The following is a 23,004-nucleotide window of genomic DNA, read 5'->3' as shown; positions in this document are numbered from 1 at the left end:
CTATAGCTCACTCAATCTTTGGCTCGAAAATAAACTCAAGACTATAGGAAAATGAAAAGCTCTTTACATGCCGGTGTCTTTTTCCGTTGACATCTGCATTCAAGTAAGGATTTGGACTCTTGCATTGCCGTAGAATTCCCGAATCAGATATATAGTACATAAAATAGCACTGCAGATCCAGCAGTTGCAAGTTCACGATGTGCAAAACTATCTCAAAGCCTTACTTGAGAGTAGGTATGAATCGCTGCATTTGGTGTCAAACAAATATGAAACATTTAGGATTTGCTTTGGATGTCTTGCATAAAGCACTTCTTAGCCATTCTGTTTGACCCAGAAAAGCGGATGATGTGTTCGGCTTCACGGTCCCAGCTGACTTAATTAGAGAGCATCAACTCCTGGTTGAACTCCGTAACCTTCAAATCATCGTTTGCTCTCCTAAGTTCTGCCTTCTCCCTCTACCGCATCAGACTCTCTCCTCCGCCGTGAGATTCCTCATTTCTCGCGCTTCTTAAGGAGCGACGTCTTAATCTAGTCGGTCTGGTCTTACGCGAGGCGCATGGAGCACTGGAGTTAAACAAAGCTGAAATGTAGCGACCAGTTAACAGATGCCGGGTCGACTCTGAGGGGAATAACCGCATAATGAAACGCTGGCTGTGATGTCAGCATTCGGAGATTCTGAAGTTACACGAGAAAGCACAAATACCGAGAATTCGGAGCAAAATGTGTTTTCTGGGTTTTTACGCTGCAATCTAAAGCATCCTTCACACTTCTGGGAGTTCACCATAGGGTGAGATATTTGAAATGAAATATGTCACAATATTTTCATTGGAGCTGGGTTATTTTGAGATCTGCAGGCTGCAGAGAGAAATATTCATTGCTGCTTGAGGTTACGTCGTGCCAAAAGCCACACAGATCCGTGGCTTTCACCCGAAACGCCGGGATTCATTCTCTTGAAGTACCAGACACCATATGGCGGATGAGTTTAATTAACCTACTTAATATTCGGAAAATGCCGGATTGAAGTCCACCTAAGTGTTTCACAAAGGTCTGAAAAGGTTCATGAATGCAGGTTCCTCGGAGAATGCGTTTTCCCAAATTAAACAAATAAATAGCTCTAAACTTGAAAATGTCAGCCTCTCGGAGCCTTACATTTTGACCTTGACAGGAAGTGCCAAGCTCTCTGGGATGTGAAAGTCGGTGAGTTTTCAATATGGTGCACAGGCATATGGTGTTCAGCTTTATTTGAGTCTTAAAGCTCCGGTGGGATTTTGGATCCCAGCCGCTCCTGAGGTGTTTCCTGCACTGCGTCCTCGTCCATGATCTCCAGCTGACCCCATACGCTGATGATGTGCTCCTAAATTTGCAACTGATATGCTGTCTATCATTGCAAAAATGATCATATTTGAACATCTCTATTACAAGTCAACATTTTAGCAATAAAATTTATGTGCAATAGAATTTTCTATTTGTTCAAAAACATGAAGCTGAAGCCTAACTTTCAAAAACTATTATTAAAATTAAATAAATAAATAAAAATGACCGCCCCCACACTCTGGAAAAGTAGTTTTTATTTTATCAATCAGTTGTGTATTTTATGGAATTATTACTGAAGTATAAAATAATGCAAATGTAATATGCAATACTGGATATTTGTATGCAAGCAGTACAGAGAAAATGGACCAATCACAGTTGTGTCTCCCCCGTTTGCTCCACTAGATGGGGCACAAAAGCAGGAAGTGTGTCATGTGCCTGTGCCATGTGAGCGGGCCTGAACTGCACTGGAGGATTATTGCGCAAAAAAACATGACTCACTAATAATATATGCGCTTCTATGATATAAGAAATCGCAGATAAAAGACGTCACGCGCGTACCTAAAAGATCCCGTAAGACCTATGTGCATGCTTATGCAACATATGAAGTCGTTCCAGATAACCGCACAGAATAAATTTGAAAAGCATCCTTCCTTTTGCCGCACGTCCTAGTTTTTACGAGCCGCCGTGAGCTCTCAGGCTGATCGGGTCACCGAAACAGCGTTTCGCAGAGGGGCCGTATAAAAACAGGCATCCCAGGGAACTCCCATGCTGCCTTCTTTGCAACTCCCAGGCTGAGTTAAATGATTCTGCAGGGTGTGAGGCAGCTACGCAGGATGCCAGAAGGTCTCTGTGTTTCAGTTTACGTCGCTCTCCTTTGTTTGAGTCCGTGCTTATAGCAGGAACGACTGAATTGGTTATTCTCCGAGGCATGTGAGCATTAAAAGGTCACGTCCTTTGTAATACAAAGAAACAGTGAATATCACGTCAACAGTCTGGAGTCGCTGTCCATAAACAAACCTGAATTATTTACTGTCTCGGTCAAGCCGAGTGTAACTACATGTTAGTTTAAATGCTCTAATGAAGCATAAAGTTTGTTGTATTTGGAAAACAGTCTAGTGACCTTGGGAGGCCAGTTTTGCTGTTGTTTTCCGGATTTCTTGTTAAATGACACCTCTACTGGCCATAAAATGACGATAAATACTCCTAATGTATTCGAAATGCTTTTCAAAGACAACTCCGTTTGTAACACATACAGCTTTAGGACAGAAAATCACTTGTTAACGCCTCGAATTTGTTTATTTGTAAATTAATCATTTGGTTCAGCAAGGATGCATTAAATTAATTTAAAAATAAATAAATAAATAAACTAAAAGTTTATATAAATTATGTGTGTTGCAGCAAACTGGCATTTTGGGCACTGAAATTAATCTTTGATCGCAAGAAAAATTACATTTGAACATATATTCACATAAAAAAATTATATTTATATATATATATATATATATATATATATATATATATATATATATATATATATATATATATATATATACTGTCTCTTTTAATAAAATATATTTAGCTATGTTGAGCATAAGGGACTTCTTTCAGAAAACAAACAAGCTTACCAAAGGCAAACTTTTTGTATTTAATTTAAAAAGAAAGAGGAAAAAATTACATCATAAATGTAAAAAATTACACAAGCAATATGCGGCGCACTAATTATAAAATTAAAAATACAACAATCAACAATCTTATATTTATTTACCTTACGTGCTAAAACTCTCATGGTAATAACTCCATAACTGCAATATTATGTCACCCGTGTTATGTAAAAGCAACATCTGGAGGAAAAAAGACATGTAAAAGTATAAATGTTTTGGGGTGGAAACATCACTATAAAGCACATCTAGGGAAACATGAAGAAAGGTTTAGTGTGATGAAGTTTGGTGGTTTGTGGAAAAGACAGGAATACGCTGTCATAATGGGTGGTGGTGTAAACATCTTGTTCCAAAACACAGACTCCCTCAGGCCGGCTCTCTTCAGGACCACACTTAAAAACATGGATAAATTCCTTTAGTTAGAAACATAGAGATTATCCTTTGAATTTGAGCCAAGTGCATCAAAAGTGCAAATGTGGCCTGAATAGACCTTTCATAAAACCAGTTAACTAAATAAGCCGGGACTATCAGACTAACTCAGATATGCTTGGTTTATTTGTTAAACTTGCTTTATGAAACAGGCCTCTGGTGAGTCTGGTCTAGTTGATCTGGTTTGAGAAGCCAGTTTTGGAATTAAATTAATTTGTAATTAAATCAAAGAGTTTAATCAAAACAAAATAAGTCATTAATTACCCACCCAAGTCACAAGAAAAAGCTTTCGTCAACATCCAAAGCCAATGTCCGAACTCACACTCCATTCACTTTCATTGTTATATTTTTTTTTAACTACATTCTCCACAATAAAATTGTTGTTGGGCAGTTTCAGCAACTTTGAGGTTGCAGATAAGTAGTTACTTGTTTGTTGACCTCCATAGTCATTGGACGACAATTTTGGGGTAGATGGCCATTGTTTGAAAGTGCATTATAGGTTAAACTCATCTTATTGTATCCTAAACGACAAAAAAGATTAGGTAACAAGCACAACGAATCCAATATTGTGTTCCCATCCAAATATACAGGAGTCCATTTGTCAGAGGATGTGCAGTTGTTTCCAGAATTACATGGACAGACAATACTCCACTATTCTATGGGCATACAGCACATTCTTTGACTGAGTAACTGTTGTGTGGGGAAAGTCATGCTCGGGTATGTGGATTCGGAGAGAGCAGGTGTATGGCAATGGTGAATTACTCCTCTATTTGACACCGCTCACATATTTCATCTTAGCAAGTTCCTGCCAAGCTTTGTGGTCTGACTTTGAGGCTTGAACTCTGGCCTCCCAGGCTAACTTCAACTCTATTTTATTGAGTTTGACTGAGGTTGGGGAAATCTACTTTACGTGCCTTAAGTCTTGTCTAGCCAGACTTTTGAATTAGTCACACGAATATAATCCCCATTGTGCTTTATTTTGCCCAATCACACTAGCACTGAATTCCATTTATTTCAACATTAACGTGTGATCATGCTGATTTTGATTTTGAACTTGAGGACACTGAAACACTTTGCTTTGTGGTGTGATTTCTCACCTCAATAGTGGCCATGCAATTTTGAGCAAGGCAGGATTTACAGGATTTCGCGTAAATTTGTTCTGCATAAAGTTAGAGAATTTAGCCGAGGAGACCTCCATGAGTACACCAATTGTCGATCTTGACCATATGAAACCATGATAGCCGTGATATGCTTTCAGAGAGACTGAACATGAACTGGTGTGGTTCAAACGATGGAGATGCAACCGTGTTCGGGAAACAGACTAGCTAGTTAGTCTCTAAAACAATGCATCGTACTATTGTTGTTAATCGGCGAGCTATGTTGTTGTTTGGAATATAAAAGCCCTCTCTTCACCTAACCCTACCCGATACTTTATTTTCAACTATTCGATTATTTCCTTTATTGAATTTCGGACTAAAAAGGCGGGCTATTTGAACTTATTGTAAATAGACACTCACTTTTTATAAGTTGTTAGTAGTTGCAATAACAAGAAAGTGTGCAGAAAAACTGGAGTTTTCAGCAATGAGGGTGTCCATCAACAGCAAACGTTGTAAAATTATTTCCAACTTCTTTACACCCCTAAGTAAAGAGCAACAGCAATATCTTAATGAGATCAACTTATGTAGTTTTTTGAAACGATGATGTCAACAGCCCACACCTCAGCCAATTGCATTTTCATTAACTAACATTAACTCAGATTAATAAATGTATTGTTCCATGTTCTTTTGAATACTGCATGCAAGGTTTATGTGCATGGTCCAACTCTTCTTCTCTGCTTTTAGTGCTTTTTGCGTAATCACAGCACCGCATGCTGGTCTGGCATGTGTACTGCATCATTTTGGGGGCGGTTTCTTGTGGACTCAGATATTTCTTGAAAGTTTGGACGGAAAGCTCTGGCTTTGTGTGGACGTAGCCTTATATATTGATTTTAAGACTATGGGGCATCCTATGGTGCTTAAGGGAAGACTGCAAGACTTCGATGCTTGTTTGTACAAGTTTCTGAGGCATTCCTATCTGTCTGAAGCTACGTCATTTTTGTCAGTTGTCCAGAAACTTCATGGATAGTTTACCACTGCACTTTGTGAAGTAGTGTTTTGTGAGGTAAGGGCTGTTAACTTCCCACTTTCTTCACACATGCCAAACTTTCTTCGGCGACAGGCAGAGGCTCCATGGGAAAGTAGTTTGCTGCGTTAAAACAGCTGAACCAAAATGTTGGCATCTGTTTTTGAGACAGAAGAGAAACACAGGAGAGGATGATGCTCTGTCAAAGCTCGCCAGCTCATTTTTGGATCTGTCAGTCTGTTTGTTGAACTAGAGATGTCTTGCATGCTTTAACATCCTGGTTCAAATAGAATCGATTATGTTACGATAAAAATTATATCAACTGGTGGATTGTGAGGAAAAATAACTATTTGCACATGATATAATATCGGTGAAATAAAAATCTACTTTACTAAATACTAATTATTTAATAATGATTCTGACACAATTCAAATAATATTAATAACAATAAAATGTAAAATTAAATGTTTTCCTACAAACTAAATATTTAATGGGTTTTTTTTGTTGTATTTTTACAAATTTGATTAATCAGATTTTATGAATCTTTTGCCATGCGTTGAATAAATACACTTATTATTAATTAACTTGAGAATTGCTTGATTATGCTTGGTTTAATTATATGCACATAAAATTCCATGCACACACATATATATATATATATATATATATATATATATATATATATATATATATATATATATATCTGTATATAAAGCCCTCAAGTCAGAAAACTGCAGTATTTTGGCACATCTTGGCACAGCTTCATCTAAAATGAAGCCCAGAATACATTAAATATGGGTTATAGGAGTTAAGCAAAACCATTTGAAAACTACTGCTATAAAACATGTTTTCTCTGATTTTAGGGTATCGGTATCATTGTATAAACAGCTGAGATCAGATTAATGCATTTGCGAAAGAGCACAATCACAAGCGTGATTACTTTCACCAGCTCACGGCACACATCAGATACTAAAACCAGTTATTTCTGAGACGTTTCAGAATGAAAGGGCACTGTTAAACTTCATTTGTGCATTACCCCTCTAATATTAGCCCTAACCTTTTTCTTGGAAAGGCTTGATCAGACGGGCAGTCACACAAGCTCACTTTGTGAATAGATTTTTTTTTTTTTAGGTTTCCTCTGAAATTCAAAGGTCTTTCTTATTTTAACAGATGTGGGCAGGCCCGAAGCCGATCATTCCCAAGTGACCCCAACGTGCACTTCCTGTCCAGAAAGCTAACACCCAGGAATGGAACAATCCCACTTTGTACCTACAAGTTCAGTACTAAAATGAAGGGCTCTTAGTCCCTTTTAACATATTTCCCTCTTGCTCGATTTATTCCTTGTGTCTTGGTGTGGCGGAAAGCCCTCATTCAAACCAGTCGTTTTTTGAAGTTAGCCGTAAGCCGAATCCATGGAAAAATCCAAATCCTGGAAAATCCATTTTAAGCTGGTAGCTGTGTTTTGGAAACATTGAGGCTGGTTATTAGCTACGGCCTGAATTAGCAGGAATTAAAGTCTATTTGAATGTCGTGAAATAGCGTAAGTTAATGTATTCTAAATTGGAAATAAATGCTGAAATGCATTTTAGGAATATTAAAACAGCATGTACCCTGGTGTTATGTGCAGGACTTGTGTGACATTTCTGAGGTTGACATGTGGTGCAACGGTACATGTGGCTTTACCACAAAATGAAAACCCTTTCCACCATGACCAGTTGTTTACATTTATTTAAAACACGTCAAATGCCCATTTGCCACCCTGTGGTGAATAATTCTGCCCATGTCTGTGTTTCTAATCTCGAAGAGCCTTTAAGGTCAACGTGAATGCCATACGTTACACATTCTGTTCCATTTATGAGTGAAAATTTTGACAAATATAGGCGTGAATTTTTTTTTTGTCTATTAGGAACTGATTGCAAAAGCGATTGGATGGAAAAGTTTGAAAAATAAGATTTTGAAGATTCATATAGTAATAGGTGATGACTCTTGTTGACCTCAGGGAGAATCCATCGCAGTTTTAAGTGTCTTCACTTCAGAGGTCAATGTTATTGTCAACTATACAACCACTCCTCAGCAAATATTCGCTTTCACAGACCAGATATAAACATGCAAGAATATGTAAAGTAAATAAGTAAATTGTGTAAATGTATATGTTGATAAAAAATTTGGCATGCATTTTTTTTTTTTCAATTCTGTCATACCATAGGACACATTAAGTAACTCAGGGGTTAGTTGTAACACACATGGTTTAAATATTTCCACGCATGCTAGCATAAACAAATTTACAGTAGCCACCGCATCAACGTTATATAGAGAAAAAAGTACACCAAAATTCAAAAGTCTGTTGAAAATATCACAGAAAATTTGTTTTACCATTTTGAATCATCTCAGTTATTATTACTCATTTAAAATGAGACAATACTGCTATTATTTCGATATCCAATCTGTTATTTACCGCTTTAGATTATTTTTCAATGCTTGAGTAACTAATGGAAGACACTAACCGGTTTTAAATTCCAGTTGCACAGATGGGGTGTGTTGTAACATCACGTCACAATGTGCCCTGCGGTGCTATTTTATGATGCAAGTCACACTATTTATTTTAATAACAGGTGAATAAAGACGTTATTGCATGTACAGCATTTTGGCCTGTTTGTGTGGGCCGTCCCAGGCATGATTGCGCTGTGTTTATTGTCAAACCTCAAAATCAGTTTATTTGTCATTCTTAAAATAATGCTTTATTTTATTCGAAAGAAATAATAGTTTTATTGCACTGACCAAATTTTATATGTACCCCACCTACAGGCCTGTTATCACTCTTCACTTCCATCTTCTGAAGGTAAAAAAAGAAAAACTTTACACTTTAATTATGAAACAAAGGGACATATTTGTAATAGACCAGTGGGAAATTACTGTGGTTTAAAAAATTATACTCTGAACCATATCGCCATATATATCTATATCTATCTATATATATATATATATGGGAGATCATTTATTATATATATTTATTTCTGGGTTGAAAACGGTCAGTTAGAGATGTAATTGTCATAAAAATTAGCATATAGACATTCAGTTGACCAGTCCAAGAAAAATTTTAGTCTTGGTTCCTAAAGTGTTAAAATCCCATAAAATTTGAAGCGCTTTCAAAACCTCACACACCCGCTTCCACACAAAGCTCCTTTGCCAAGGTGTGTTCACAACTACAGTGTATGAAGGAATTCCTTGTCCTCCCTTTTCTATATCCAGGCCTTATACTTACACACACACTCTCAGACTGAATTCTACCTCCACCCAATCAGCTAAAAAAAAGATCTATGTCGATAGGTATGCCGTTCCCGCCTGAGAGAAACCTCATGGAAAAAGCTGTGCATTCGGTGGAGCTCACGTTAAGGGAGGATGATATGGCATTGAGCAAAGCTGAGTAGGTTACTTGTAAATTTTAGTCTGCAGCTTATTCCAAATTACATGATATAGTTAATATAGGATAATCTTATACCATATTGGTATAAAAATACAAAGCTGGACAAATTCAAATTCATAATCATGCATGTACTTGGTGTAATAACAATAAAATATGCATAATTGCTCTAAGTAACCCTATTCCAAGCCCTAATACTAACCACATACATGTCGTTAATTAATAGTATGCAGTACTTAAATGTATAATTACACTGTAACAAGGACACCTTAAAATAAAGTAACCAAGTGCCCAGCTTATGAGATATTGATAACTATGTTTAACTTGAACATTGTTCTGATAGCGTTAGTTGCTAAAGCAAGTTTCACAATTGTTCTACCCTCGGGCACAGACTCAGAAAATTGGTCACCAAAAATGGAGCAATGAAGCAATTGACATCCAACCATCTGTTGACAATTTGACCCTAGTCCAAACAGCCTGGCTGAAACTTGAGAGATTTTTCTTACACAATGAGAGAAAGTGTTACGAACCCAACCCACAAAGCCCCATGTGAAGTCCAAGCCTCAAAGTCTTCTTCTGTTGGAGGTTAGGAGGTTATTAAACTATGAATGTTCCCTATTGCTCCTCGGAGGGTCTTTAAATGCTCAAACATGGAGCTCATATGAGCACCTGCATTCAGGCAGGATCTCGTGGTCCCTCCCTTCCTCTCAGTACATCTACAAGTACTTTGGTCGTCGTCTCTAAAAAAGAAAACAACAAAAAAACAATAAAAAAACAAAAAGAATGGAAATGTTTCAGTTGGGTGTTTTACTTTATAGCGCATAGCTCCTCCAAATTATATTAGGGTAGAACAACAAGACCTTTTCCACTTGTGCTGACCACTCAGGAAAGGTATTCTCTAAAAGTTTCCACCGAAAAATGTGAAAGGTTCTCATAGAAACTGTTGCAAAACAAGGTGAAGTGCTCACTGGAGACTTACAGGCTGATGCTTCTATTGTTTTGAGGGACAGACATTAAATGTGTTGTAGATGTGGTGACTCATGGCTGGTTTTGGTTGTCTGAGAGCAAAGCAAGTGTGATGGCCAAACTGTGACTGTGGTTTGTCTGTCTGAATGCTCTCTGGGGACTGTATAACCTCAGAACAACTTGTTTTCTTTCTTGATACTATGAGGTGTCTTTTTGTCTTCGGGATAATGGTTTGGTTCTTCAAAAAGCTTCATGCAGTCCAACTCAAATCTTTTTCTCACATTTTTTTTGAAAAGGTCAAAGCGGTCATCTTCTACTTAAGCTGGCTAAACTTCATGATCACTCAGCTAAATTGCTCTTTATTTCTGGAAAAGGTTGAAATGGACATTTTACTGACTGTTAGCCATTCTGCCGTAATGCCTTTTGACACTGAACGTGAAAATGTAATAATAACAATAATAATAATATGGGAACAACCAGTTGCAGCCCCTTTTGCCTCGTTGCGAGCTGTCCAATTAGATTTGAGATTTAGATCACATGCACAAACGGGCGAGTTTGGTGGCGCTAGAGCACAAAAAAGCAGCTTTGGGGTGCTTTCACACCTGTAGTTCGGTTTGTTTGGTTTATACACTCTAGCTTTTTTCAGCCTTTTTGGTTTCTTTTCACACCACACTGGTCCGGACCAGCTGAAACGAACCAGAATGCAGTCACGTGACAACATTGTATGCGTATGTGTCTTTGAACGCATTCCCTAAACTGCTTTTTGGATGGTCAGAAGGAGTGTGCTGGAAAAGTCCAACGGGGCAACTGCAGCAGACAACAAACTGCTATTATGGAGAGACAACTACGCTGGTTGATTCTATCCATGGTAATCCTTTACTAGTTTGTATATGCCAAGAAAAGGGATCCCGGAATAAAATGAATGTTGAATCAGAGATTGTCTTACTATATGGATATTACTTACCACTAGAGAAAGCGTAATGGCTAACTTGGATCGCGTGTCTCAATCGCATTACAGCGTTGACGTGTTTAAGGATCCCATAGGAATGAATGAGAACTCATAGTTGCTGTCGCTGACGCTGCTACTGTTAGATAAATCTGTTTCTGTTTGTGTGTTTTTTGCTATGTGCCATCATTTCTTCTTCTCGGTGGTCAAAGATGATACGCCAAACAGCCGCCACTTCTAGACGAAAAATGGATTTTGGATTATTTCCCACTCTGTGTGAAAGTACCATTCAATGACGATGCTCCAACTAACCGTTTAAACATAAAGTCACAATACACTTGGAACAGTTCATAGCTATTTTACATTTTGGTGAATTGATGCCAAATTCTTTTAACTTTGAGTATTCTCCTTTTTACGATTTCATACAATCTGGATCTTCATGCTTACACTTTATGCATACATTTTATTTTATTTTATTATTTTTTTTTAGGAATCAAATACAAATTTAAACAAAACCGCCATTTACTTAGTTTGAAGAAACTGCTAATTTGTAAACTAGGCCTAGTCCTTTTCTTAAGAGATCATGTTATATAGACATTTCTCATGTTTGACTCCACTGAACTTAGTCGTCATTGATTTACAAACATCAAAAACTGCATCTTAACGACTTTTAATATAATTCGTGCTTTGTTTGCCATTTTGAATCTTAACACCTTTCATCCCCCCTAACTTAAATAAGAAAATAATCTCTCCCAGATTTTTTGTTTGCTTTTCCCCAGTATCTGTACACAATGTGGACACATTCTTCAAAAAATAAAAATAAAAAATCTTAAAATACCTCTAGAGTATTTTTACTCTGTGTGGCAGGGGTTGGCTGAGGAAAAGACTACAAATCAGCCTCTAGCTCAGAGAAATGACACATTTCAGATTCTTGTGAAAGTCACATTACCTCAGTCTTTCCACAGAATGCCTGCAGGGTGAAAAAAGCCTCACTGCCTAAGTATTCCCATTTTCCACTAGCAACACTTCCTTCCAAGAACTGTTCTTCTCTTATCACCTCGTAATCACTCTACTCCCCTCACTTTTTAGGAAATATGATGCATAAATACAATGTTTTGATTGGCATGTTGGTATTTAGATGTTTTAGGTGATTTGTTTTGAGTATTTTTTTTTTTTTTTTTTTTTTGTAGTATGAGTATGGCAGCTAAAGTTGATTTATTATATATATTTAACAGAGCCAAGTTTGTGTGTGGGTGGGTAGGTGTGTGTTTGTGTGTGTGTGTGTGTGTGTGTGTGTGTGTGAATATATGCATGTGTACTTTTTTGAAGTATGAATCTCACACTTTTTTTTTCCCATGCAGTTTATATGAAGCATACAGGCGTATATATATATATATATATATATATAGCATTATACTGAACTGAAAGCTGAGTGTATGTCCCATTCTTTCACACACACACACACACACACACACACACTACCTTCTCTTCTTTTCTGTGGCGTGTGTTTATTTCCTGTCTACCTGGCCACCCAACCCCCAGCCTGCTGGAGTAAAGGGAAAATAATTCAGTCTCTGCAAGTAGTTGTTTCCAGATGTGTTCTCCATCTCGGGCCTGCTGTGAACTGCTTCACAGACAACTTCTCAGACAGGAAAGTGCAAGGCTGAGAAAGATGATCTCATGCTCGCCAATTACACCAATGAGAAATCAGACCGAACGAGTGGCTTTGAGAAAATCAGCTCAATGAGGATGAATATCTGCGATTTTTGAGAACGAATCGAGTGTTATTTTCATTGCAATCTGTTCTTTTTTGACATTTTAAATGGTTTCATCTTGTTCTGTTTACTGCTTTCTATATCTGGCAACCCGTGAATATAAGAAATAGACAGTCGCAGCATGTCCCCTATAAAATCTCTAGCCATCTCATTTCCTGTGATAAAGCATAAACGCTGTTCAAATGTTTACTCAGATAGGTTTCACAATCCAGCATTGTGTGGATATTAAAGTGTGTGTGATAACCGCACAACAATGGGACGAAGGCATTCGTTTGAATTTTGGGATTGGGATGTATCCCACGAAAGCCACATCCTTCGCCGCACTCGACTGTTGTCCTTGGCAACGAGAAGAGTGGTTTCAAGTTCATAGATTGCCTGAAAGGTCAGTAAAGAAAGGGAAATGCGTATTGTTTTCAAGGGGAAAAAGTGTAGAATGGAGAACTACCTTTTTGTACGATGGTTTCTGTTCTTCTTGCGGTCCAAAAGAAGGAAATATATTTTTATAATGTAATTTTGTAATTTAAAAAAGTTAAAGTTAACACTAAACTGGCAGAAGTGAAGCAGTAATTTTTATTTTTAGTAAAATTTTTAGTTTTTTTGTATTTTTCTACCAGCATTTTAGTTAATAACAGCACAGCTTAAACCTATAACCAGCCAAAACCTAAAACTCGCAAACAATGTCACATTAGCCACCAAAACGCTGCTGCTTTTGCTATTAAAATAGACTAAAAAATGATATTCACTTACTCTCATTAATGACAGAACTTTCAAAAACAGGCCTTTCTCATAGGCAAGATAAACGGTCTGCGTTTTTCTGGGACAAACTCTAGATGACAGAGGACCACAGAGGAGTTCAAGGGATTTTATTGGCCTTATGGGTGGATCTGTCTGCCTGATGGGAAAATCACTAAACCTTGGAAATAAAGTCAAATCTAGAATCCGCTCAGCAAGAGAGCCGGGGAAGAAACAGCAAACACGCACACATGCAAACACACACACAAACACTGCCTTCCTGTGATGTGGTACAGACGTCACTCGCAGGCTCGCTGTGCGGCCTTTCACCAGAAGAAGACATAAAATCCCACATGTTGCCCTGCCTAGCATTCAATCACTCTCACATCTAATATGCCTCAGACTGTACAGACCTCTAAACAAATTAAAACACTTTTAGTACAAATGTGCTTTTGAATGCTTAAAAACCTGCGGCTTTATGGTAATAAGACACTTCTCTCAAAGTGTCCAGTTAAGTCCACGGACTCCATTTAAAGTTGACACAACAAAGTTTTACTTGAAAGGACTGTTCAGCCGAAATTTAAAATTATGCAATTATTATATAAATAATGAAATGAGAGGAAATGAGTTAATCTTTTTTGGTGAAATTTACCTTTAAGGGGAGGGGCATTCTCATTCCAGACAGCTTTTGATTGGACAAAAATTCCTTCACACCCCTGAGCGCAAGATGAGTCATCGATATTTTTGCTCTGGTTTCGTGGAAAGAGAATTAATATTAAAAACATAATGAAATCATATTATGAAAGGCCATTAATGCAGCAAAATTAGATTAAATTAAATTAAATTAAAATTGCATCAACATTTTCATCTAGGAATTCTAACTTTACATTTAACAAAATGTTGCAACCTTATATCACACAGTTCTGACTTGATAATAATTTTAAAAAAAAAAAAAAAAAAATATATATATATATATATATATATATATATATATATATATATATATATATATATATATATATATATATATATATATATAAATAAAATAGCAAATTAGAAAAAACATCAGAATTGCATGTTTATATAATGGAATTCTAATGAAAAAGTCAGAATTGTGAATTTTTTTTTTGGTTTGTTGTTTCCATAGCCTATAGTTATCACTAATATAAAAAAGCTAATTAGCACACCATTTTTGGAATTTGGAATTTTGCGTATATTTGGCAATTTCTGCCTTCTTTTATCAGAATTGCTAGTTAATAACACTCAATTTCAAATTTTGACATTAAACAAAATTGGGAAATATCATGGAATTGATCCTTCGTAAGGAGTTTGACCGACAGCCGATTTGACCAATCATAAAGCAGAATCGCCCGTTTTTGCCAAAAGCTATCTTGCCCCAATCAGTGTCAATACACACCGCTTTTTCATGTTTATAAATCCACTCTCCCGTTTGGTTTGTGAGTTAACGGATTCGTTTGGATCAACTGTCAGAACTCCAGTCAAAAGCACTCGGTTCGGCGCTCACTGATTCTTTCCAGCCCCGCCGTATGCGATTCCTCAAATAACTGCAATACCCCAATCAAGAGACGAAAAAAAAATGAAAATGGCACCATCTAGACTGGCCAGGAAAGATTCTGGATAAATAATTACTACTCAAATGGACAAAACAAACACTAGAGCAGATGGAAGTAGGAAAACCGTCTCCACTAAGTGGGTTATAAACCCATCCAAAAGCTTTTTCACTGTCAGTACAAAGTTCAGGAATAGTCCACGTCGAGTAAAAGCATCCTCTGCTTCATTATTCTCTGCTCAGAATAACAAACGATGTTTTCGGTCACTATCATCTTTTCTTCCCAATTCTCTTCTCACTCGTGTGCGATTCTCTAATAAATACTTCGATTCGGATGCAATTCCTAACGTCACCTCAAGTCTGATTCGAATCGAACAATGGTGTCGTCTGTTCGTGGTAAATGCTGCAGTCTGGATTTAGCTGATGTTTGGGAAGCTATGTTTGGGAAGTATCCCTTCATTTGTCTCCTCCGCCACCCTGCCTACGATCCATGCCTCGTAATTAGGGATTTCTTGTGATCTTTCTGAGGTGTCTAAATTTGAACTGTGAATATTTAGCGTGGCTGAAAGCAGGACGATGTGGCGCATTTAGTTTAGAGCTGCTATCTTAATTTGCAAGAAAGCATAGCTTTTACGGGTTGCGAACGACACTTCGGTGAGTGAATAATGATAAAACTTTTATTTTTTGGGTGGAGTATCCCTTTAAGAAGTAGACTTAGCTTTAACACAGTATAATATAATTTGATTTGATTTTAATGTCGAATATATACCCTATGTTTTTTGTGATATATTATTTTACATCATAAATAGCAGGTAATTTCTAGAATGAATGAATCGATCTATCGACTGATCAATCAATAAAGTGCCTAAAATAAAGTAAATATATATATATAAATTAATAGGGTGAAATAATTGTATTAAAGGTATAAATACATTTAGGGGTTAGTAATAGTTAGAGTAGTTTTTTAGGCTTAGGTTTGTGGTGGATTAAGGGAACTACAATATGATCGTGCAGATTAAGACGTGCTTTATTTAATATTTTAATATGTGCTTGAATACTAACAGCCAGTATGTGAGTGTATGCATGTTAATAAGCAACTAAAACTAAACGCTAACAGGAGAACCGGTCCCACCGGTGCTTTTTTTTTGGTTTTGGTTTTACCTGGAAATTTATTTTGAAGAGCAAGGTACACAATGGAGATAACTCCTAGCATGATAGCTTATCTAATCTAAAGTAAAATAAGAGGAGTAAAAGAAGGGGAAATTGGCTCTAGGTCAGAGAAAGTGAAACAGATAATGCTGCACTGAGGTTGATGTGGAGGTCATCCTTGCAGCTTTTTCAGTTGTCCTGTGAAAAGCTGACACTCCAGCAGATGTTCTGATGTCTGAACTCTCACTGACGACTTATTAGCAGCTGGGTGCTAAGAGCAAAGCTTTGATGTCCAAACGATAGCAGGAGTGTTGAAAGAGCCCTTCATACTGCCCACTGACAATGTCAACAATCAACAGGAACAAATGCTAAAGCAGTTAACAGAGACTCAGTCAAATCCTCCTCAGTCTTATATAAACATAGGAGAACCAAAGCAAATTGTGAAAAGCTGTGATTTTTATTTATTTATTATTTGTGTGTGAGTGTTGTTATTTCTGGCGTGGAATAAAAACATAAAACCACTTTCAATTCTCCCCTTATTTCCCTTTAAAATTCATATTTTACGTCTTGCAATTCAGAATATTGCCTCCAGCTTATATCTCACATTCACAGTTTTTTTTGTGTGCTTTTTTATTTATTTATTTGCAGTTTAAAGGGAAAAAGTCTTAACTACAGACATATGAAGTCATAATTGTAATAATATTTTAAACTTCTTTTCTTCTTCTCAAAATGTAGTTTAATATTTTGTTTATTATTAAGCAGTACGTTTACATTTTGCAATATTAATAATAATAATAATAATAATAATAAAATCTGGTTTAAAAGTATCCGGTTAATTTAATTTAAATTTGAATTAAATTAAAATAAATTAAATTAAATATTTGTTTTGTTTATTTATTTATTTTACTTAGAATTACGTTTCGCTGAAGTTTAAGAGAGAAATGCCCATTGAAAACACACAGGTTTAATACGTAAACCCTGGTACATTTTTATTACATTGATATTTGTATGGATTTCTGCATTTATTATGTTAAATAAATACAAATAAATACACAGATAAATACATGCACACTATAAATACTTTTTTTTAATAAGACACATTAATAACTACTGTAAACTGTGGTTAAAAATATTGGTCTCCTGGTAGGAAAAAGTTGTTTTTGCTCACAATGTTCCCTTCTGAAAAGCTAGGAATAGACTCCAAACGTAACGTTTGATGTGTTCCAAACCGTGTGATGTCCACATCACTGAATCGGCCCACATTTTACAAAACCTCAGACTGCCAAGATCTCCATTTATGAAAAACCTGAGTTTGCTTTTCAGTGCTAAGCAGCACAACAAGGCTTTCCTTTCTCTCCCGCGAGCAGAGTCCGTCTGGCTAATGCTGGAGGAACGTTTGGGAGCCAAGGGTCCCGCAGTCACTGCTGACTTCAAAGCCGTAACCTGAGTCTCTCTGCAACTCCACAATAAATCAAATAAACCATTCAGTGGGTGTTCAGGGAGGCGGAGGGGACCGAGACGGCCCAAACGCAGAGACTGAGAAAACAAGCAAGTGCAGTAGGGGAGAGAAAAAAACAGACGAACCCTGAAGAGAAAAAGAGAGGCACAACAAAAGCCAAAAGAAGATCAGAACCAACCGAGGAAATGCAGGATGTTACGAAGTAACAAAGAAAAAAAAAATCAAAAGTGAATTCTTCTATAAAACACAAGTTTCAAAATTCTTTCAAAGATCAAAATCACAGTATGAATAATTTCATATAATGGCACGTCAAGTAATATTATTTGTAATGTTATTACTAAAATAGGTTATATATTAAATAACCACAAGCCTCTTCTGCTCATCAAGACTGAAAAGTACTGAAATATGTATATATATATATATATATATATATATATATATATATATATATATATATATATTTTTTTTTTTTTTCACAAGGATGTATTGCAGAGGGCTGCAGATATGTGTTACAAACAAATAACAGAAAATCTATAAATAATAAATACATTTAAAACAAATGAACAAATACATAATGTTATAATTAATTGATTCATAACTGGTTATGTACATTTCACCTTTTTGTCTACACCAAAAGATTATTTATAATCAAGGTAATGATAAATCTGAATCTGAATAGATAGATAGATAGATAGATAGATCCTATACACACAAGCCTGTGACTGCATATTGGCTTCATCCAAATTATTGTGAAAGTTATGCCATTGCTTAGCAGCTGTAAAAATCGAGTCTTTTTAATTGCCTTGATTGTTTGGTACAAATCCTGGCCTGCATTTTCACATAACATCATGTGGCTTGTGGTGTAATGCATGCATTTCTCCTGGATTAATTTTTAGAAAAACATCTGATTTGATAACTGCAATTAATTAAAGATCATACATATTGGTGCTGAACTGCGTAGCCAACTGCATAGTCATTCCGAATGCTATGGGTCATCATCAAAGACCAATATCCTTGGGGTTCACACCAAACAACTGGAGGCCGTAAGAGGTTAAGGAAGGACATCTCAGTGAGGGGGAGAGCGTCCCACTGAGCCTGCTGGAGAATGCAAGGTATTTCTCATCTTAAGAATATGCAGGAATGCAAGGGAGCTGACTTTCCAAAGATAACATCAACCTTACATCTTGTTCATGGAGATGTGAGATTATAACCCCGCCAGCCTCGTAATCATCAAGTCCACACTTAAGTCACCATCTATCAAAGTCTGAACCTGATCTTCATGCTGGGTCTTTATTGGATTGATGGATAGGAGTGACCTTTCTCAGGTTTTAGAAAAACACACACAGGAAAACAAAACCTATTTCTGACACACAGTGGCGAAAAGCAAGAAGGAGGGATTGCATGAGTTTGTTGGACATGAGCCTCCTCCGTTGAGACCTCCACCCTTCATTGGTTCATTCCTTTTTGGCATGTTCTATAATTTTATAGTTCAGAGTAAGAGTGCGGCCAACTTCTGAATTGCATCACAACAGGTGGTTTGTTGTATCCTTGCCTTCCCCCCTTCCTAAAGAGACTTTAAACTAATACAGACACTGAACCGGCTTCACTCCCTTTAATGAGCCTAGCATGTAACACCCCTTGGGCTTGTTGCAATATTGACTAATACTTTATGGGGCTGTTTCCCGAACAGAATTTAAGACTATTCCTAGATTAAAATAAATGTTAGACCTGTCTAAACTGGAAAATGCTTGCACTGACATCTTAAAATACATTACCGCCATTGTTTCTGGATATTTTACAGTATATTCATCATGTTGTCAAGGTCATGTGTCTTGACAGCATCAGTTTATAAATGTCAACTAAATACACATTTTAGAATTTGGTGGGAAGAAGTGGGTCCATTTTGACTACTATTTTGTGAATGTATGTGCATGTATTAAAGAAATCATTGCCTAAAAGGCTTCCATAACCATATTCACAGCCATAGGCAAGTATTCATATGCAGACACAGCACACAACCAAACCACGTGGCTGTCAATGTTTGTTTTATCAACTTCAGCGAAGAAGATTTTAATTTGAATTCTGAGCAACTAGGATTATTCTTCGAAGAAAGAAGAAAGAAGGTCCTTTATGTTTGGACTGACTTGAGTGTGGTAAGTAAACGATGACAGAACTTTCACATCTTGGTGAATAAACTCAACAAAGACGTCCATCTGAATGGATACGCATGACTCTCTCTTGGAAAACAATGGTAGTTATCCTGCAGTGTATGGTTGTGCAAGCCTTTCATACAATAATTTCCCTGATGGACTGTGGAAGTAAACGGTCATCCTCTTCTTGCACTTCAATGCAAGCTAAACAGGCCACCCAGGACATGAAAGCCTCTTTTTCCCTCCATCCCACACTGTCAGAGCTTTTACTGAACAGGCCTCCCAGTCGAGATCTCTGGCTCTTCTCCAAACAAGCAATAATATGTTCTACCCATCAAGCTCCCCTTGTCTCTGTTATTTATGTATCAAATATATAACTGAGCTATGCTCCCTGCAACGTAATGGCATTCATTACACTAAAGAGGAGTAATAGACCAATTCTATGACTTTGATAAGCAGCCAAACCAACCGAGACAGTACAAACTGTACAAAATCGCTATGTAAAGACTAGTCGAATAGAGTAGATTTGTGTCGTACCACATGCAAACACTGCATTTAAATGTCTCCCAGGGCCCAGGGAAGCTGTATGTCAACTTAGCGTGTGGAATCCATGTGTAAAATGGTGGGCTAAGCAGGGGCGTTATCCCAAGAGACAAGCCTAAGCTGTCCATCCTGTTGGCAGGTCAATGGGAGGTCTACTGCGTCAATGAGCCTCTGGCTAGTACAGTCACATCCAGTTATTTAGCTAGCTTAATCAGTTTGGCATATGTTAATATGACATAATTTGAAACGTTTTCCAGGGCAAAATTTGTTGCACATTACTGGAACTAAACACAATACAATCTCAATCATTTGAGATCTCCAAACTAGGTTCATTGGAAAAACGTGTTTTTACCAACATTTTTTTTTCAAAAACCCAGCAAGACAAAACAACAAAAAAGGCGGTAAAACTTTTAAACAAATTGTGATTTACTGGACAGAAGTATTTATTAAGAAAGCCTGATTCATTCACATTTTATTGCACAATATTATGTTATGCATATAAAACAATTTTAACATGCTGCGAGATTTGAAGCGATAGCACATATTTTTAAAAGGATTAGCTTTGATTTCTTAACGAATACATTTTCATCACATCGCACATTGCATCATCTCTCTATGTTTGACTTTTCTGTCATCATAAATTGCTTGCTACCTTACCTCCTACAACACTGAACGTGAAGTGCTCAGGTTTGGTTTCAGTAGTGGACATTCAGCAGAGACTGCTTTGCAAAAGAGTGGATTCCAAATCTTCAATACCTATCTTGGTGGATCTGTCTGTTGATTTTGACACAGTTAACCATCGGATCCTGTCAACCCTACTGACAAAGGGCATCTCAGGAACTGCACTTCAGTTCTTTGAGTCTTACCTCTTTCAAGGTATCTTGGACAGGTCATGTGTCCAAGTCACAAAATCTAACTACTGGGGTGCCTCAGGGCTCAGTTCTTGGACCACTTTTGTTCTCTGTCTACATGGCATCACTAGGCTCTGTCATTCTGAAACATGGCTTCTCATATAACTGCTATGCTGGTGACACCCAACTCTATGTCTCACTCCTTCCTGATTATTTAATGGTTCCAATAAACGCATCATTTAATCACAATTTGACAGTCCAGGCACATCAACCATAATCAACAGCTAGAAACTCTGCAGTTGTGATTTGATAATCAGCTGACTTGAGAGAATCAGCATGATCCTGCAGATTTGCTGTATTTAGCATCAAGAAGATCAGGCCCTTTCTTTCAGAACATGCTTCACAACTCTTTGATCAAGCTTTTGTTCTGTACAGTCTAGATTATTGCAATGCTTTCTTGGCAGGTTTTCCAGTCAGTTAAATTAAACCTTTACAATTAATCCAGAATGCGGCAGCAATATTAATTTTTCATGAGTCAAAAAGAATGCACACCACACCTCTGTTTATCAATTTGGCTCTGCACCCCTTTACCTAAATTCATTAATTCAGGCCTCATACGCCCTCTAGAAGCTTGTGTTTTGCAGGAGAATGTCATTTTACTAAGCCATCCCAAAGAGGCTAATTTATTTATTAATTAATTTAATGTTTAATGTCTGGTTTAGAGCACTTCTTTAGCTTAACTTTTTAGCACCACTCACCAGACATTTAATTTCTAAAGAGTTACATACAGCAACCACTGTAATAAATAGCCATATTTTCATACTTTGAAAGTGTCAAGAAATATTGAGTCTGAGGAATAATCTCTTAAACGAACACAAGAATAACCACATAGATTTACACCAGGGTGGGGCTACACACAGCAATGAAACGTTACAAGCTGTTACAGCTTGAAAGTGACAGACTTAACCAGAGAACAGAGCAAAATATGACACAGCTAGTGTTTTGGCTAGCCTCCTGTCAGGAAATTTAACTTGTTAGGATTGATTGCCACAAAAAGGGCATTTAGCTCCCTTACAGGGCACTTTTTCTGCTCGCTCTTTTTTTGTTCATAAACTTTTTTAAGGAGTGTACTTTGTGTTGAACCATCTGTATAACACATGTCCAAGGGTTAAGAGCTTGTGATTTTATACAAAGCACACTAGTTCCCATGCAAAAGCTTTTAACATTCTTCTTCAGCTTGGCATTAAGAATACAATATAACAAAGATGGAGTGTTATAGAGGCAGTTAAAGAGACCAAAAAAAGATTCACCATCTCAGTGGAGCTAATCATCTTATCTGTTACTTTGGAGATGAGGTGTATCAAAGCTGCCTTGAATAAAACCGAGATGCTGTGACTGAATCATGTGCCTTTGATCTGACCTGGATTGCGTGAATCAATACAGAGGTATGCGTGCTTGGATTGGGAATGTGTCGTGAAAGAACACTTGTGAGAAATGAGAAGTCATGTGACAAATAAGAACCAGAAACCATCCTCATGCAGTGCAGTGAGGTTAATAGCAGGAAACAAACATGTAATAGTAGTAGTACACAGCAAAAAGGGGTTTAAATGTCAAGAAGCATGAGTAATAATGTTATATATATATATATATATATATATATATATATATATATATATATATATATATATATATATATATATATGTATATGTATATGTAGTGTGTGTGTGTGTGTGTGTATATGTGTATAAATTCTAGAAAAGTGTTTAATAAATAATATATTTATAGTTTAATTTACCACAAAATTTGGTTGAAGCACCTAATCATGCAAGAAAAATAAGCAAAGAGGATGTACTCTCGCTAATTAAATTAATTAAATACATTCATATATAAATACATAAATGCATAGCATAAGCTTAAAT

Source organism: Puntigrus tetrazona, chromosome 10, assembly GCF_018831695.1.
Source record: "Puntigrus tetrazona isolate hp1 chromosome 10, ASM1883169v1, whole genome shotgun sequence".
NCBI lineage: Eukaryota > Metazoa > Chordata > Actinopteri > Cypriniformes > Cyprinidae > Puntigrus > Puntigrus tetrazona.
Note: the sequence above shows the minus strand (reverse complement) of the source record.